Below are 20,514 nucleotides of genomic sequence, written 5' to 3'. Positions count from 1 at the left end.
GAACTGTGGTGCTGGAGAAGACTCTTGAGAGTCCCTTGGACTGCAAGGATATCCAACCAGTCCATTCTAAAGGAGATCAATCCTGGGTGTTCATTAGAAGGACTGATGCTAAAGCTGAAACTCCAATACTTTGGCCACCTCATGCGACGAGTTGACTCACTGGAAAAGACTCTGATGCTGGGAAGGATTGGGGGCAGGACGAGAAGGGGACGACAGAGAATGAGATGGCTGAACAGCATCACCGACTCGATGGACATGAGTTTGAGTGAACTCCGGGAGTTGGTGATGGACAGGGAGGCCTGGCGTGCTGTGATTCATGGGGTCGCAAAGAGTCGGACAAGACTGAGGGACTCAACTGAACTGAACTGAACTGAGTACTTGATTATAGCTGGAAGTTTGTATCTTTTGATCACTTTCAACCAGTTGTCCTTCCCTTGACCTCTCCACCTCTGGTAGCCACCGATGTAATCCCCGTTTTTTGAGTTTTTGTTTGTTTGTTTGTTGAAGTATAATTGACTTAAACAATTATGTTAGTTCCTGATAAACAACATGGTGACTTGAGATTTTTATACATTGCATAATGATCAAAATGGCAAGTCTAGCTACCAACTGTCACCATACAAAGATATTACATTATTGTTTTTACTGTATTCCCATACTGTAGAATTTATTCCCTGACTCATTTATGTTTTTTTTTTTTTGAAGTTTGTACCCCTTAATTTCCCTCATCATGTTACCATCTATTTGTTCTCTGTATCTGTAACTCTGTTTCTGTTTTGCTGTATTTGTTCATTTTTTAAGATACCACATAGAGTGAAATAATACAGTATCTGTCTTTCACTGTGTGACATGTTTCACTTAGCATAATACACTTTAGATCCTTTGTTGTTGCAAATGGCAAGATTTTGTTTACTTTTATGGATGTGTAATATTAAATTGTATATGTACACCACATCTTCTATACCCATTTATCTATCAATGGACACCTAGTTTGCTTCCATGTCTTAGCTATTTTAAATAATGCAACAATGAGCTTAGCGTACATATATCTCTTGGGATTAGTGTTTTTGTTTTTTCAGATATATATCCAGGAGTGGAATTGCTAGGTCATAAGGTAGTTTTATTTTTAGTTTTTTGAGGAACTTCCATACTGTTTTCCATAGTGACTCTACCAATTTACATTCCCACTAACAATGCAGTTGGGTTCCCTTTTTCTCACATCCTCACTGACACTTGTTATTTGTTCCTTTTTGATAATAGAAATTCTAACAGGTTTGAAGAACTCTCTCACTAATGATTAATGATGTTGAGCATATTTCAAGTGCTTTTTGGCCATCTGTATGTGTCTTTGGGAAAATGTCTATGGGCTTCTCTGCTGATTTTTAATTGGAGGATAATTGCCTTACAATGTTGTGCTGGTTTCTGCTGTATGAAAACATGAATCAGCTATAAGTTCACATATATCTATTCCCTTTTTTTTTTTAAATTGCAGGCTAATTATTTTACAATATTATACTGATTGGTTTTGCCATACATTTACATGAATCTGCCCTGGGTGTACATGAATTCCCCTTCCTGAACCCCCCTCCCACCTCCCTCTTTCCCTTATCCTCCCTCTGGGTCATCCCTGTGCACCAGCCCTGAGCATCCTGTATCATGCGTCGAACCTGGACTGGTGATCCGTTTCACGTATGATAATATACAGGTTTCAATGCCATTCTCCCAAATCATCCCACCCTCGCCCTCTCCCACAGAGTCCCAAAGACTGTTCTATACACCTGTGTCTCTTATGCTGTCTCGTATACAGAGTTATCATTTCCATCTTTATAAATTCCATATATATGCGTTAGTACACTGTATTGATGTTTTTCTTTCTGGCTTACTTCACTCTGTATAATAGGCTCCATTTTCATCCACCTCATTAGAACTGATTCAGATGCATTCTTTTTAATGGCTGAGTAATACACCATTGTGTATATGTACCTAAGCTTTCTTATCCATTCGTCTGCAGATGGACATCTAGGTTGCTTCCATGTCCTGGCTATTATAAACAGTGCTTCAATGAACATTGGAGTCCATGTGTCTCTTTCAATTCTGGTTTCCTCGGTGTGTATGCCCAGGAGTGCGATTGCTGGATCATATGGCAGTTCTATTTCCAGTTTTTTAAGGAATCTCCACATTGTTCTCCATAGTGGCTGTACCCAGAATATTGGAGATAAAAGCAAACATAAACAAATGAGACCTAATTAAAATTAAAACTTCTGCACAGCAAAGGAAACTATAAGCAAGTTGAAAAGACAGCCTTCAGAATGGGAGAAAATAATAGCAAATGAAACAACTGACAAAGAATTATTCTCCAAAATATACATGCAGCTCCTGCAGCTCAACTCCAGAAAAATAAACGATCCAATAAAAAAATGGGCCAAAGAACTAAACAGACATTTCTCCAAAGAAGACAAACAGATGGCTAACAAACACATGAAAAAATGCTTAACATCCCTCATAATCAGAGAAATGCAAATCAAAACCACAATGAGATACCATTTCACACTAGTCAGAATGGCTGCTATCCAAAAGTCTACATGCCATAAATGCTGGAGAGGGTGTGGAGAGAAGGGAACCCCCTTACACTGTTGGTGGGAATGCAAACTATCCATTCCCTTTTGATCCCCCCTCACCCTCCCATCCCACTCCTATAGGTTTCTGCTCGTTTTTTAATTGGGTTATTTTTTTTTTTTAATATTAAGTTGTATCAGTTATTTTTATGTTTTGGATATTAACCCCTTATCAGATATATTACTTGAAAAAAAAATGTCTTCCATTCAGCAAATGGCCTTTTCATTTCATTTTGTTGATAGTTTCATTTGCATAGCAAATCCTTTAATTTCTTTGATTTTACTTTTGTTTCCCTTGCTTAAGAAGACATATTTTAAAAAAATTCCTATATCAGATGTCAAAGTTTTTACTGTCTTTGTTTTCTTCAAGGACTTTTATGATTTCAAGCTTACTTAAGACTTTAATCTATTTTTTAATTTTTTAAAATATTCTACGAAAGTAGTCTAAGTTTGATTATTTTGCCTATGGTTGTCCAGCTTTCCAAACACCATTTATTGAAGAGGTTGTGTTATCACCATTCTGTATTTTTGTGTTCTTTGTCATAGATTAATTGACCTTTTATGTGTTGCTTCATTTCTGGGATCTTTATTCTATTGATCTGTATGACTGTTTTTGTGCTAATACCATACTGTTTTGATAACTGTTGGTTTGTAAGTAATTTCAAATCAGGGAGTAAGATAACTCCAACTTTGTTCTTCTTTCTCAAGATTATTATTGTTATCTGTTCAAAGTCTTTGTGTTTCCATACAAATTTTGTATTATTTTTCCAGTTCTTTAAAAAAAAATGCCATTGGCATTTTGATAGTGATTTCACTGAAATCTGCACATTGTCTTGAGTCCTTTGATCCTTTTAATATTAATTTTTCCAGTCCATGAGTACAGTATACCTTTCCATTTATTTTTGTCATCTTCGATCTATTTCATCAACATTTTATATATATATATTTATTTTTTTTCTGGAAACAGAATATATTTTAGATTTATTCCTAGCTATTTTTTCTTTCTTTTTGATGAGACTGAAATGGAACTATTTTCTTAATTTCTCTTTTGGATAGTTTGTTCTTTGTGTATAAAAAACAGTTGATTTCTGTATGTTAGTCTTGTAACTTGAAAGTTTGCTGAGTTCATTTATTAGTTCTAATTTTTTAATGGCATCTTTAGGATTTTCCATATATAATAAGTCATCTGCAAACAGTGACTGTTTCACTTCTTTTCCAAATTGATTCATTTTATTTCTTTTTATTATCCGGTTGCTGTGGCTAACACTTCCAATTTTATATTAAACAAAAGTGGTAAGAGTGGGTATCCTAGTATTGTTCCAGATCTTAGATAAAATGCTTTCAACTTTTCAAAGTTGAGAATAATGTTTGCTGTAGGTTTGTCTTATATGGCCCTTATTATTATGTTAACATATTTTCCCTCTATTTTGTGGAAAATTTTTATCATAAAAGGATGCTAAATTTTATCAAAATATTTTTCATAGTCTTTTGAAGTGATCCTGATTTTTACTCTTCAATTTTTTAATTGAGTATATCACATTGATTGATTTTTTCAAGTTTAGAACATCCTTACACCCCTGGAATAAATCCCACTTGATCATTGTGTATGCTTATTTTAATGTATTGTTGAATTCAGTTTGCTAATATTTTATAGAGCATGTTTGCATCTATGTTCATCAGTAATACTGGCCTGTAGTTTTCTCTGTCTCTCTCTCTCTTTTTTTTTAGTATCTTTTTCTAGTTTTGTTATTGGTGTGATACTGGTGTCATAGGATGAATTTAGAAGCTTTCTTTGTTAAATTTTAAAATAATTTGAAAAGGGTAAGTGTTAACTTTTTTAAAAAAGTTTTGTAGAATTCAGCTGTAAAGCATTCTGGTCCTGGATTTTTGTTTCTGGGGAGATTTTTTTTTAATTATGGATTTAATTTCGTTACTGGTAACTGGTCTTTCATATTTTATATTTCTTTCTAATTCAGTCTTAAGAAACTGTATGTTTCTAGGAAATTAATTGCTTGAAATAGTCTCTTATTGTCCTTTGTTTCTTTTGACTTTATTTGAATCCTCTCTTTTTTCTTGGTCAGTCTAGCTAGAAGTCAATCAATTTTGTTTATTCAAGCACCCATCTCTTAATTTCATTGAATTTTTAAACATTTTTCTAGTATTTATTTCATTTATCTATCCTCTAATCTTTGTTATTTCTTTCCTTCTACTAACTTTGGGTTTTATTTGTCCTGTTTTCCTACTTCCTATAGGTGTAAGATTAGGTTGTTTGAGATTTTTATTGTTTTCTGAGATAGGCATATATCACCATATACTCCCATAGATTTTTGATCATTATATTTCTGTTTTCATTTTTTTTACATATATATTTTATTTCCTCATTGATTTCCTCAGTGACCCATTGGTTGTTCAGTAGCATATTGTTTAGCCTCCACATATTTCTGTGTTTCTTGCAGTTTTTCTTATAGTTAATTTTTAGTCTCATAGAGTTATGAGAAAAGTTTTATCAGAAAAGATGCCTGATATTTCAATCTTCTTAAATTTACTGATACTTTTTTACTTGGTCTAACATGTGATCTAGACTGGAGAATATTCCATGAACACTTCAAAAGAATGTGTGTTCTCCTGTTTTGGTATGGAATGTTTTATATATGTATACACACACATATGTATACATATTATATAATGTATACTTTATATATTTATAAAGTATTTTATATTTTTATTTATTATATATTTTAAATTTGTATATATTTTATATATAAATTCTATATGATCTAATATATCAATATTGGCAGTGTTTCCTTATTGATTTTCTGTCTAGATAACCTGGCCATTGATGTAGGTGGGGTGTTAATGTCCTCTACTATTATTGTGTTGCTATCAATTTCCTTTTTATGTTTGTTAATATTTGTTTTATACATTTAGGTTCCTATATTGGCTGCATATATATTTATAATTGCTATGTGTTCTTGTTGGAATAACCCCTTTAACATTATGTAATGTCTTTTCTCTTGTTCTAAACTTTGTTTTAAAGTCTATTTTTTTTCTAATATATGGATTAATATTTCTACTCCAGGTTTCTTTTCATTTTCATTTACTTGGAATACCTTTTTCAACTCCCTTTTAGTTTGTGTCTGTCTTCAGAACTGAAGTGTATGTCTTATAAAAAACATATATATGGATCTTTATTTATCCATTTAGCCATGCCTTGTCTTTTGACTGCAGCATTTAGAACGTTTACATTTTAAAGTAATTCTTGATAGCTATGTACTTATTTCTATTTTGCTTTTCTTTTGTAGTTGTTTCTGTATGGGTTTTGTTGTTGTTGTTGTTGTTCTTTTCTTCTTCTTATGCTCTCTTCCCTTATGCTTTGATAGCTATTGTGTTTTTTTTTTTTGTTTGTTTCTTTGTTTGTTTGTAGGGCTTCTCTGGTGGCTCACAGAAAAAACTCCGCCTGCAATGCAGGAGAACTGAGTTCTATCCCTGGTTTGGAAAGATCCCCTGGAAGAGGGCATGACAACTCACTCCAGTATTCTTGCTGGAGTATCCCCATGGACAGAGGAGCCTGGTGGGCTACAGTCCATGGGGTCACAAAGAGTCAGACATGAATGAGTGACTAAGAATAGCACATGTCTATTACAGACTTTTAGTTTGTAGTTACCATGAGGTTACATATAATAACCAATACTTTTATGTGGATATTTTAATTTGATGGTGTCTTAACTTCAAATGCATCCTAAATGCATTATTTACACCCTCTCACACATATTTAATGTATTTAAGATTATATTGTACATTTTTCTGTTTTGTATATCTCTTAATTGCTTATTGTGGATATAGATAATTTTACCACTTTTGTCTTTTAAGCCCCCTACTATATTTATAAATAGTAGATCTACTACTTTATATTTTTTGTATATTTGCCTCTACCAACAAGAATTTTTCTTTTATAATCTTCATATTTCTCATTGTGGTCTTTTATTTTCCACTTTGAGAAGTGCGTTTAATGTTTCTTGTAAAGTATATTTAGTGGTACTGCTCTTTAAACTTTTGTTTGTCTATGATGCTCTATCTCTCCTTCAAATCTGGATAATATCCTTGCTAAGTAGAGCATTTTTGGTTGCAAGTTTTTTTTTTCTTTTTTTTCTTTTTTCTTTAATCACTTTGAATATATTGTGCCACTTCATTCTGACCTATGACATTTCTGTTAGTTGACAGTCTTATAGGATTTCATTTGTAAACTAGCTGATTTTACCTTTTTACTTTTAATTTTTTTTGTCATTTTAATTACATTGTGTCTTGTCATGGATCTCTTTGTGTTGTTATTTAGGATTCTCTGGTCTTCCTGGACCAGAATGTTCATTTTCTTCTCCATGTTATAGAAAATTTTTTAGATATTACAGCTTCAAATAAGTTTTCTGCCCCTTTCTCACTTCTCCTTCTGGGACCTCTATAAAGTGAATTCTAGTAAGCGTGATATTTTCCAGAGGTTTCTTAAACTGGCCTCATATTTTAAAAATAATTTTTATTTTTTTCTGTTGAACTTGCATGATTTCTACTGCTCCGTCTTCCAGTTCACTTATCTGTTAATCTTCATGATCTAATCTACTATTAATTCCTACCATTTCAGTTATTATATTCTTCACCTCTTTTTGGTTATTATTTATATTATCTAATTCTTGGTTAAGCTTCTTGTTTTGCTCATCCATTCTTCTGGGTTCATTGAACATCTTTAAAATTATTACTTTGAGTTGCTTATTGGGTAGATTGCTTATTTCTTCTTCACTTAGTTTTTTTTTTTTTTTTTCTTTTGGCCAGAGTTTTATCTTATTGTTTCATTTGCGACATATTCTTTTGTTGCCTCATTTTACCTAATTATCTATTTATACGTATTAGGTAGGTCAGTTATATTTCCCAATCTTGGATAAGTGATCTTATTTAGGAGATATCCTATAGCTCCCCTCTGCTCACCAAAGCTATATGACCTTGGGGTGCCCATTCTGTGGGGGCCTTTCTTTTGTGGTGCGGCTGAGTATTGTGGGCACACTAGTTGATAGGACTGATCCCAGTCTGGTTGGCTATGAAGGTTTGCCTTGTGTAGAGACTGCTGGCATCTGATGGGTGGAGTTCTGTCTTGGCAAAGCTGTCTGCATGGCCTAGGGAGTCCTTGAATGAATGCCAGTCTGCTGGTGGTTAGGGCAGGTCCAAGGGCAGCTGGCTGTGAGTCCTTGAGATGCTGCTGGTCTATTTATGTGTGAGGCCAGGTCCTCGTATGTCTGGCTGTTGGTCAAGGGGTATCTAGAGTAACTGTCTTTGGTGCCTGGGGGTCCTAGGAATGTCACCATACCTCTGATGGGAAGGGTTTGGTCACAGTGCTGGCTGTGGGGATACTGTAGATGGTACTGGCCCAATAGTTGGCAGGGCCAGGGCCTTGAAATATTGGGGCTGTGCTGGCCAGCTGATGCATAAGGTTGGGTCCCAGTCCTTCTGGCTGTATGGCCCAGAGAGTACCTAGGCTTCCTGGCCTGCTGATGGGCATTTCTGGGTTCCTAGAAAGTCTCCTAGAAGGCTTTTGGAAGCCTGGAGCTAGTTTCAGTTCACTGGAGTATGGAGCTGGGCTCTCACACAACTGCATCACCTAGGGTATTCCAGGACTAGATGATGGGCAGAGTTGGGTCACAATGCTAATAGTCTAGAAGTAGGACTTCTAAATGGTACTTGCCAGCACAAATGTCTTTATGTTTGAATACGTTCCCCAAAATTGCTACCACCAGCATCTATGTTCTCAGAGCGAGTCTCAGTGAGACCATGCTTTCCTGGGAGGCTTCTCCAGATTCAGCAAATGGGTCTGATACAGGCTTATTTCAAATGACTGCCTCTGCACTGAGTCTTGGAGCATGCAAGGTTTTTGAAAGTTCCCTTTAAATGTAGGGCTTCCCTGGTGACTCAGATGGTAAAGAATCTGTCTGCAATGCAGGAGACCCAGGTTCAATCCCTGAGTTGAGATTACCTGCAGAAGAGAATGGCAACCCACTGGAGGATTCTTGCCTACAGAATCCCATGGACAGAGGAGCTTGGCGGGCTACAGTCCACGGGATTGCAAAGAGTCAGGCATGACTGAGTGACTAACACTTAAAGTGCAGAGTTGCCTTTTCCTACAACCCCTACAGTTCTCCCCTATGCAAGTCCTCCTGGCCTTCAAAGCCAGACTTTCCGGGGCCTCTCCTTCCTGGTGGAGGATTTCCGGGCTGAAGTCCACAATATGGGACTTAGATCCCTCATCCTTTTGGGTCAACTTTTACAATTATGATTATTCTCCCATTTGTGGGTCTCATAACTAGGTATGTGTCTCTATTGTGTTTCTGCCTCTCCTACCAATCTTATTGTGATTTCTCCTTTGTATCTTCAGTTGTGGAAAATATTTTCTGCTAGTCTTTTCCCATGGATATTTGCTTTGTAAATAGCTGTAATTTTGGTGTGCCGTGGAAGGAGGTGAGCCCACAATTTTTCTACTCAGCCATCATGGTCATTCTTCTGATTTCATAGTTTATGCTTCATACTTTCATATATTTTTATGGTAAAATAATACTCCACTGTGTATAAAGGCCACATCTTCTTTCTCCATTCTTCTGTTGGTGGACACTTAGGTAGTTTCTATGTCTTGCCTATTGTAAATAATGCTTCAATAAACATAGGTTGCATTCCTTTTTTGAACTAGTGTTTTCATTTTATTTGAATAAATACCCAGAAGTAGAATGGCTGGAAGTTCATTTTTTTTTTTTTTTTGAGGAAACTTCAGTGTTTTTTGTAGTGGACACACTAATTTACATTTCCACCAACAGTACACATGTGTTCCATTTTCTCCAAATCATTGTCAACACTTGTTATTTGATGTTTCTTTTGTTGTTGTTGTTGTTGATAGCCATTCTGACAGGTATGAGGTGACATCTCATTGAGGTTTTGATTTGGACTTCCCTGATGATTAGTGCTTGCTATGACCAGTGCGTTCTCTTTGCAAAACTCAGTCCTGGGTGTTCATTGGAAGGACTGATGCTAAAGCTGAAACTCCAATACTTAGGCCACCTCATGTGAAGAGTTGACTCACTGGAAAAGACTCTGATGCTGGGAAGGATTGGGGGAGGGAGGAGAAGGGGATGACAGAGAATGAAATGGCTGGATGGCATCACCAACTCAATGGACATGAGTTTGAGTGAACTCCGGAAGTTGGTGATGGACAGGGAGGCCTGGAGTGCTGTGATTCATGGGATCGAAAAGAGTTGGACACGACTGAGCAAATGAACTGAACTGAGCTTTCTTCTTGTTTTCTTTCATTATGCAAAACAATCTTCAGCCCATTATCTGTGTCTGAAGAACAGTGTAGCTGCAATTTACACACTTTAAAAATTATTTCTAGAATGGAATCCTTTGTGCTAGCTTCTTTTTTTTTTCCCCTGAGGCTATTAAAGGGTATAGTGATAAAGTGTTTTCACTCAGTCATATCCGTCTCTTTGTGACTCCATGGACTCTGCTAGCCTCTACTAGGCTCCTCTGTCCATGGAATTCTCCAGGCAAGAATACTGAAGTGGGTTGCCATTCCCTTCTGCAGGGGATCTTCCCGACCTAGGGATCGAACCCAGGTCTCCTGCATTGTAGGCAGATTCTTTTACTGTCTGAGGTACCAGTAAAGCACTATTAAAATCATAGGATATGGCAATTTTTCTAAATAAAGCAGATAAATCTAGAAACTGACCACAATATCTTTTGAATGGAAGATGCCATTTTGAAGATGTCTATATGAGCTTTGTGAAAATAAAACATTCTGAAGTAGAAACATGTAATGATTTAATGATTTTTTTTTTTCTGGTTCAGCTTCTGTAAGGATTTCCACAATCAATGATCCAATCCTTCCACTTACGATATTTATTTCACTTATTACTTCTTTATTTGTAAAATATAAAGTCCTCTAAGAAGACTCATTGTAATAATATATTTTTAGATCACCTGCTGAAAAGTTTTCAAAAGTAAAGATAACTTGAAAGCACAGAGTACTTTTAAAAGGGATACTGCACCACTGAGGCAAGGAGAAGGAAAACTTAGGAGTATGGAGGATAAACGTAGTATCTTCTCTTTATTCCTTTGCTCTTTTCTTCCTTCCTTCCCCCATTTCTCCTTCTTTCTCTCACACCTTTCTTTTATCTCTCACTGTGTTACGGTAATATGAGTACAATGGTGAATATAGTCCTTACCCTCATGAAACTTACTATTCAGTGAGGAGGATACAGATTATTAATCCAAAAGTTAATAATTCTATTAAGCACAATTAAAATAGAATATGTTTATTGAAAGAATGATGCTATCAGAGTCTCTAATGGTGGTTTATCAATTAGAGATACATTGAACTAAGAGTAAGAGCAATCCAAACATAGTGAATTTAACAAGATCAGTTCAGTTCAGTTCAGTCGCTCAGTCATGTCCGACTCTTTGTGACCCCATGAACCATAGCACGCCAGGCCTCCCTGTCCATCACCAACTCCCGGAGTTCACTCAAACTCATGTCCATCGAGTCGGTGATGCCATCCAGCCATCACATTCTCTGCAACCCCGTCTCCTCCTACCCCCAATCCCTCCTAGCATCAGATTGTTTTCCAGTGAGTCAACTCGTCGCATGAGATGGCCAAAGTATTGGAGTTTCAGCTTTAGCATAAGTCCTTCCAATGAACACCCAGGACTGATCTCCTTTAGAATGGACTGGTTGGGTTTCCTTGCAGTCCAAGGGACTCTCAAGAGTCTTCTCCAGCACCACAGTTCAAAAGCATCAATTCTTCGGCGATCAGCTTTCTTCACAGTCCAACTCTCACATCCATACATGACCACGGAAAAAACCATAGCTTTGACTAGACGGACCTTTGTTGGCAAAGTAATGTCTCTGCTTTTTAATATGCTATCTAGGCTGGTCATAACTTTCCTTCCAAGGAGTAAGCATCTTTTCATTTCATGGCTGCAATCAGCATCCGAAGTTATTTTGGAGCCCCCCAAAATAAAGTCTGACACTGTTTCCACTGTTTCCCCATCTATTTCCCATGAAGTGATGGGACCAGATGCCATGATCTTCGTTTTCTGAATGTTGAGCTTCAAGCCAACCTTTTCACTCTCCTCTTTCACTTTCATCAAAAGGCCTTTGAGTTCCTCTTCACTTTCTGCCATAAGGGTGGTGTCATCTGCGTATCTGAGTTTACTGATATTTCTCCCGGCAATCTTGATAAATGAGTCCAAAAGAAGGCCATCAGGACTGATATGACATCTTTCTCCACAGTTTACTTAGAAACTCAGACTTCTATCAGCTCATTTATTACTCTGTCTTCCCTACATAAGGTAATGCTGTCATTCTTATGTTCTAAGTCCAGTCTCAAGGCAGCAGAATAAAACTGTGGGAAGAAAAAAACATATAAATGACATATTTCACATCACCTTAGTTGAAATATCTGATTTAGTTCTTATTTAATCATTGAACTAAGAGCTGAGAGATGTAGGAATAGAATTTAATTTGGGAATGTAGGGAGGAAATAACATTTCAGGCAAAAGGAATGGCAAGTGCAAAGGTTCTGTGACAGGATGAATCATAGTGAGTAGACGGGCCTTTGTTTCTGTTTTAATGCATCTTTTCTTTTCTTATAAAAGAGAGTTTTGTTTCAAAACACTCTTCAGTCCACCTTTGTGATGATCTCTGGGAGCATTCAGTTCAGTTCAGTCGCTCAGTCGTGTCTGACTCTCCACGACCCCATGAATCACAGCACGCCAGGCCTCCCTGTCAATCAGGGATATAATGTTCATTGGATATGAAATAGATATTAAAAATTTACTTTTTACAGTCCATTTTTCATATGCTTTTTTAATAGAAATCATTTTCTATAAAATCATTTTTTTATTTTTAAATTGTTTTTGGGGTTTTGTTATGGGCTATTTTATTTTTTATATCAGAGTATAGCTCAGTTGGTAAAAAAATCTGCCTGCAATACAAGAGACCCAGGTTCAATCCCTGAGTAGGGAAAACCCCCGGAGAAGGTCATGCCATGGTAATACCATTCCAGTATTCTTTCCTGCAGAATTCCATGGACAGAAGAGCCTGGCGGGCTACATTCCATGAGGTCACAAAGAGTCGGACATGACTGAGTAACTAACACACACACAAAGTTGATTTACAATGTTGTGTTAATTTCAGGTACATAATAAAGTGATTTGGTTATATATATACGTTTTTGTCCTTTTTCAGATTCTTTTCTCATTTACGTTTTACAGAATACTGAGTAGAGTTCCTTGTGCTATACAGTAGGTCCTTGTTGACTATTAGTCACTATACTAGTGTGTATATGTTATATGTATATGTATAGTAGTGTATATACTATTTGCCAACATCCTCTGGATCATGGAGAAAGCAAGAGAGTTCCAGAAAAACATCTATTTCTGCTTCATTGACTATGACGAAGCCTTTGACTGTGTGGATCACAATAAACTGTGGAACATTCTGAAAGAGATGGAAATATCAGACCACCTGACCTGCCTCTTGAGAAACCTTTATGCAGGTCAGGAAGCAACAGTTACAACTGGCCATGGAACAACAGACCGGTTCCAAATAGGGAAAGGAGTACGTCAAGGTTGTATATTGTCACTCTGCTTATTTAACTTATATGCAGAGTATATCATGAGGAACGCTGGGTTGGAAGAAGCACAAGCTGGAATCAAGATTGCCGGGAGAAATATCAATAACCTCAGATATGCAGATGACACCACCCTTATGGCAGAAAGTGAAGAGGAACTCAAAGGCCTCTTGATGAAAGTGAAAGAGGAGAGTGAAAAGGTTGGCTTGAAGCTCAACATTCAGAAAACGAAGATCATGGCATCTGGTCCCGTCACTTCATGGGAAATAGATGGGGAAACAGTGGAAACAGAGTCAGACTTTATTTTGGGGGGCTCCAAAATAACTTCAGATGCTGATTGTAGCCAGGAAATGAAAAGATGCTTACTCCTTGGAAGGAAAGTTATGACCAACATAGATAGCATATTAAAAAGCAGAGACATTACTTTGCCAACAAAGGTCCGTCTAGTCAAGGCTATGGTTTTTCCCGTGGTCATGTATGGATATGAGAGTTGGACTGTGAAGAAAGCTGATCGCCGAAGAATTGATGCTTTTGAACTGTGGTGCTGGAGAAGACTCTTGAGAGTCCCTTGGCCTGCAAGGAGATCCAACCAGTCCATTCTAAAGGAGATCAATCCTGGGTGTTCATTGGAAGGACTGATGCTAAAGCTGAAACTCCAATACTTTGGCCACCTCATGCGATGAGTTGACTCACTGGAAAAGAATCTGATGCTGAGAGGGATTGGGGGTGGGAGGAGATGGGGACGACAGAGAATGAGATGGCTGGACAGCATCACCGACTCGATGGACATGAGTTTGAGTGAACTCCGGGAGTTGGTGATGGACAGGGAGGCCTGGTGTGCTGTGATTCATAGGGTTGCAAAGAGTCGGACACGACTGAGTGACTGAACTGAAATGAACTGAACTGTGTATACTAATATGACTATTAGCCACTATAGTCATTTGTATATGCTAATCTAAAACTCCAACTTTATCTCTAGCCCCCCAACTTTCCCTTTGGTAACGATAAGTTTGCTTTCTAATTCTGTGATTCTGTTTTGTAAATATGTTCACTTGTTTCATATTTTAGATTTCATATATAAGTGATATCATATGGTATTTGTCTCTGTCTGTCTTACTTCACTTAGGATGATAATCTCTATGTGCATCCATGTTGCAAATGGCACAATTTTATTCCTTTTAATGGCTGAGTAATATTCCATTGTATATATGTGCCACATCTTCTTTCTTCATTCCTCTGTAGATGGATTTATGTTGCTTCCATGTCCTGGCTACTGTAAATAGTGTTGCAGTGAACATTGGGGTGCATATATCTTTTCAAATTGTGGTTTTCTCCAGATATATACCCAGGATTGGGATTGGTTGATTATATGGTAGCTCTATTTTTAGTTTTATAGGAATTCTCCATACTGTTCTCCATAGTGGCTGTACCAAATTACATTCCCAACGATAGTATAAGAGGTTTCCCTTGTCTCCACACCCTCTCCAGGATGACACATAGTGACTAGAAGGGTCTTGCTTTATGTTTCAGTGCATCCTGTAACATATTCATTTTGTAGCCCAAAGTGTAAATAACCACATTCATTAAAACTCTGATAAGAAATCTTGATACATTCTTCCATTTCTAGAAGCAGTTGACCTAAAATATTTTTGCCTTGAATTTTTGAAGATTGTTATACTGTATTTTTCTCACATGTAAAATCTCAAATTTCGCATATTTCTTTTGCAAGATGAGTTTCCTCTGTCTTGTACTGAAAGAAAAAAATGAAAACAAAGCACTACTATGCATATCATATAAACAGTATTTTTCCTGAAAATATGGATCAAGGCTTTTTGGTTAAGGTCAACATGTTTTTTGCTAGAGTTATTTGAAAAATGTTAGTGGTGAGACCAAACATTATGAAATATAATTTTCCTTTTAATGTGGCTATTTTTACCAACTGATAGCCTAACTAAAAGTTGAGAATAATTTTTCTACTTAATTTGTTAATAGTTACTTCATTACCAGGTAGTCCTTACTGCTGAGACTGCTAATAATCTTAACAAGAAAGGGAAATTTTCAGAATTATCTCAAGTATGGGTATTTAGGATATATTCTATTTTTAGTAATTAATTACCTTTATTACCAACTCTTTAAATTGCATGCTAGTTAACACATGCCACTATGTTTATTTTCCAATTTCAGCACAGTCACTCTAAAAGAAACAATATTTCTTAAAGGGTCACTCTATTAGAAACAATATTGAACTGTCAAATTGAGGAGTCAGATAATGTATTAGATTAGTTGAAATATTTTTAAAGCTATTAGCTAAGCTTTAAGGAACACCCAGGATTGATCTCCTTTAGAATGGACTGGTTGCATCTCCATGCAGTACAAGGGACTCTTAAGAGTCTTCTTCAACACCACAGTTCAAAAGCATCAATTTTTTGGTGATCAGCTTTATTCACATTCCAACTCTCACATCCATACATGACCATGGGAAAAACCGTAGCCTTGACTAGACGGACCTTCGTTGGCAAATTAATGTCTCTGCTTTTTAATATAGCCTTTAATAACAAGGCTGGTCATAACCTTCCTTCCAAGGAGTAAGCGTCTTTTAATTTCATGGCTGCAATCAGCATCTGCAGTGATTTTGGAAGACTGATGCTAAAGTACATGTCCAGTTCAGTTCAGTTCAGTCACTCAGTCGTGTCCGACTCTCTGCGACCCCATGATTCACAGCACGCCAGGCCTCCCTGTCCATCACCAACTCCCGGAGTTCACTCATACTCATGTCCACAGAGTCGGTGATGCCATCCAGCCATCTCATTCTCCGTCGTCCCCTTCTCCTCCCGCCCCCAACCTTTCCCAGCATCAGAGTCTTTTCCAGTGAGTCAACTCGTCGCATGAGGTGGCCAAATATTGCAGTTTCAGCTTTAGCATCAGTCCCTCCAAAAACATCCAGGATTGATCTCCTTTAGAATGGACTGGTTGGATCTCCTAGCAGTATAAGGGACTCTCAGGAGTCTTCTCCAACACCACAGTTCAAAAGCATCGATTCTTCGGCGGTCAGCCTTCTTCACAGTCCAACTCTCACATCCATACATGACCACGGGAAAAACCCTTGCCTTGACTAGACGGACCTTGGTTGGCAAAGTAATGTCTCTGCTTTTTAATATACTATCAAGGCTGGTCAAAACTTTCCTTCCAAGGAGCAAGCGTCTTTTAATTTCATGGCTGCAATCACCATCTGCAGTGATTTTGGAGCCCAAAAAATAAAGTCTGACACTGTTTCCACATTTTTTCCATCTATTTCCCATGAAGTAATGGGACCAGATGACATGATCTTTGTTTTCTGAATGTTGAGCTTCAAGCCAACATTTTCACTCTCCTCTTTCATTTTCATCAAGAGGCTTTTGAGTTCCTCTTCACTTTCTGCCATAAGGGTGGTGTCATCTGCATATCTGAAGTTATTGATATTTCTCCCGGCAATCTTGATTCCAGCTTGTGCTTCTTCCAGCCCAGCGTTCCTCATGATGGACTCTGCATATAAGTTAAATAAGCAAGGTGACAATATACAACCTTGACGTAAACCTTTTCCTATTTGGAACCAGTCTGTTGTTCCATGTCCAGTTCTGACTGTTGCTTCCTGGCCTGCATATAGGTTTCTCAAGTGGCAGGTCAGGTGGTCTGGTATTCCCATCTCTTTCAGAATGTTCCACAGTTTATTGTGATCCACACAGTCAAAGGCTTTGGCATAGTCAATGAAGCAGAAATAGTTGTTTTACTGGAACTCTCTTGCTTTCTCCATGATCCAGTGGATGTTGGCAATTTGATCTCTGGTGCCTCTGCCTTTCCTAAAACCTGCTTGAACATCTGGGAGTTCACGGTTTACATACTGCTGAAGCCTGGCTTGGAGAATTTTGAGCATGACTTTACTAGAGTGTGAGATGTGTGCAATTGTGCGGTAGTTTGAGCATTCTTTGGCATTGCCTTTCATTGGGATTGGAATGAAGACTGACCTCTTCCAGTCCTGTGGCCACTGCTGAGTTTTACAAATCTGCTGGCATATTGAGTGCAGCACTTTCACAGCATCATCTTTCAAGACTTGAAATAGCTCAACTGGAATTCCATTACCTCCACTAGCTTTGTTCGTAGTGATGCTTTCTAAGGCCCACGTGACTTCACATTCCAAGATGTCTGGCTCTAGGTCAGTGATCACGTTATCCTGACTATCTTGGTCGTGAAGATCTTTTTTGTACAGTTCTTCTGTGTATTCCTGCCACCTCTTCTTAATATTTTCTGCTTCTGTTAGGTCCATACCATTTCTGTCCTTTATCGAGCCCATCTTTGCATGAAGTGTTCCCTTGGAATCTCTAATTTTCTTGAAGAAGTCTCTTGTTTTTCCTATTCTGTTATTTTCCTCTATTTCTTTGCATTGATCACTGAGGAAGGCTTTCTTATCTCTCCTTGCTATTCTTTGGAACTCTGCATTCAGATGCTTATATCTTTCCTTTTCTCCTTTCCTTTTCACCTCTCTTCTTTTCACAGCTATTTGTAAGGCCTCCTCAGACAGCCATTTAGCTCTTTTGCATTTCTTTTCCATGGGGATGGTCTTGGTCCCTGCCTCCCGTACAATGTCTCGAACCTCCGTCCAGAGTTCATCAGGCACTCTATCAATCAGATCTAGTCCCTTAAATCTATTTTTCACTTCCACTGTATAATCATAAGGGATTTGATTTAGGTCATTTCTGAATGGTCTAGTGGTTTTCCCTACTTTTTTCCATTTAAGTCTGGTTTTGGCAATAAGGAGTTCATGATCTGAGCCATAGTCAGCTCCTGGTCTTGTTTTCACTAACTGTATACAGCTTCTCCATCTTTGGTTGCAAATCTGATCACATGGACCACAGCCGAATGTGGTCCACTGGAGAAGGGAATGGCAAACCACTTCAGTATATTTGCCTTGAGAACCCCATTAACATTAACAAAGGGCAAAATGATAGGATACTTAATGAGGAATTCCCCAGGTTGGTAGGTGCCCAGTATGCTACTGGAGCTCAGTGGAGAAATAACTCTAGAAGGAATAAAGGGATGGAGCAAAAGCAAAACCAATACCCAGTTGTGGATGTGACCAGTGATAGAAGCAAGGTCCGGTGCTATAAAGAGCAATATTGCATAGGAACCTGGAATGTTAGGTCCATGAATCAAGGCAAATTGGAAGTGGTCAAACAGGAGATGGCAAGAGTGAACGTGGACATTCTAGGAATCAGTGAATTAAAATGGACTGGAATGGGTGAATTTAACTCAGATGACCATTATATCTATTACTGTGGGCAGGAATCCCTTAGAAGAAATGGAGTAGCCATTATGGTCAACAGAAGAGTCCGAAATGCAGTACTTGGATGCAATCTTAAAAACGACTGAATGATTTCTGTTCGTTTCCAAGGAAAACCATTCAATATTACAGTAATCCAGGCCTATGCCCCAACCAGTAATGCTGAAGATGCCTAAGTTAATCGGTTCTATGAAGACCTACAAGACCTTTTAGAACTAACACCCAAAAAAAATGTCCTTTTCATTATAGGGGACTGGAATGCAAAAGTAGGAAGTCAAGAAACACCTGGAGTAACTGGCAAATTTGGCCTTGGAGCACGGAATGAAGCAGGGCAAAGGCTAATAGAATTTTGTCAAGAGAATGCACTGGTCATAGCAACACCCTCTTCCAACAACACAAGAGAAGACTCTACACATGGACATCACCAGATGGTCAACACATGTCCAGGGAATGTGAAATTTCCCCGGTTCTGTCTCACTGCAGCAAAAATTTGAAGCAGTGGACCAGTGTTACAGCTTTGTTACAGCTCAGTTTAAATGGCAGACCAGTGTTACAACTTGGTTACAGATCAGTTTTATCTGGCAAGCAAAGGAAAATATATCCTCAAGGAGTGAAGGTGGGCCCTCCCAAAAGAAGTGCAGTGCTCAATTTTGGCTCTTTTTATGTTTTTTCTCCTCCCCCTCAACCTGCCCTATATAAATTAGGCTAGCCAGAAGGGTTGTTTGCTTCACCTGAGGTTCTCACTCCAGTCTCCCACCTTCCTTTGTTCTATTTTCGCAGGCTTTTTTCTTTCTTTGTCTTTTAGCCACCACTATTTTGGACTCCTTTTTCCCTATCCTAACTACTAAAATTCACTCCCCCACCCCCATCAAGAGATGGGAGGCCCAGTTCTTTGGGAATAGGGGCATCAGGTCTCTCTGACTACTTCATGCTGATCTGGGATTGCGAGGGGCATTGGGCCTCCCCCTCTTGCTAGTCTCAAGCCTCAGAGTCCTTATAGTGGTGTGCATCTAAGGGTACGCGATACTTTCTGTGGTTGGATGTATTTTCATATATCCTTGTTGAACTGGGACTGCATGTTGTAGCTTGTTGACCTGGGCAGAGACAAAACGGGTTAGACAATTGATGATTTATGGAGCAATCATGGTGTTGGTGGTTTATCCTTTAAGTCATGTCCAACTCTTGTGACTCCATGGACTGTAGCCCTCCAGGTTCCTCTGTCCATGGGATTCTCCAGGTAAGAATACTGGAGTTGGCTGCCACTTCCTTCTCCAGCCGATCTTCCTGACCTAGGAATCAAACCCGGGTCTCCTGCATTGCGGGCAGATTCTTTACCAACTGAGTTACAAGGGAAACCATGGGGCAATCATAAGCAGCATCAATATGGTGATAACAGGTGTTAGTAGGGGCATTAGCCAACTCCAAATTACCTATCACCAGGAGAATGATCCCCCAAAGAGAGATTGTAGACACCCCAAGAACTCTCTAGCTCGTTCTTTGAGATCCTATAATATGTGAATATTTTTTCTTGAGATCTTGAGACTTCCTTTAACTTAGCTGTAGGTATTTACCCAGAAACAACGTCTCATTCAAGATGGTTCAAGTCCCTCCTTGTTCAGGGATCAGGAGATCTATCTCGTGTCTATTTTGGAGTACAACCCCTGCCAAGTTGTGTTGGCTCTTTAGAGCTATCCTGAGAAAGCTCATCCCCAGAAATTTAATTTTGGGGGTGTTCATTAGAATGGCACTCATTTGTAACCCTGAAGAGGAATCTGAGATCTCCCAGGGGCTCACAGGTGTATTGAGTGTCCTCTTCTATTTTCTTCCATGGCTTTACTTCTGAGTAGTGAATCCAGGAGCCGTGTCCTGGTACCCTGACTGCTGTGGGGGTAGAAAGTATTACAGGGTAGGGGAACTTCCATGTGGG

The sequence above is a fragment of the Moschus berezovskii genome, chromosome X (assembly GCF_049115385.1).
Source record: "Moschus berezovskii isolate FMDL1 chromosome X, NW_MosBer_1.0, whole genome shotgun sequence".
NCBI classification, from domain to species: Eukaryota; Metazoa; Chordata; class Mammalia; order Artiodactyla; family Moschidae; genus Moschus; species Moschus berezovskii.
Note: the sequence above shows the minus strand (reverse complement) of the source record.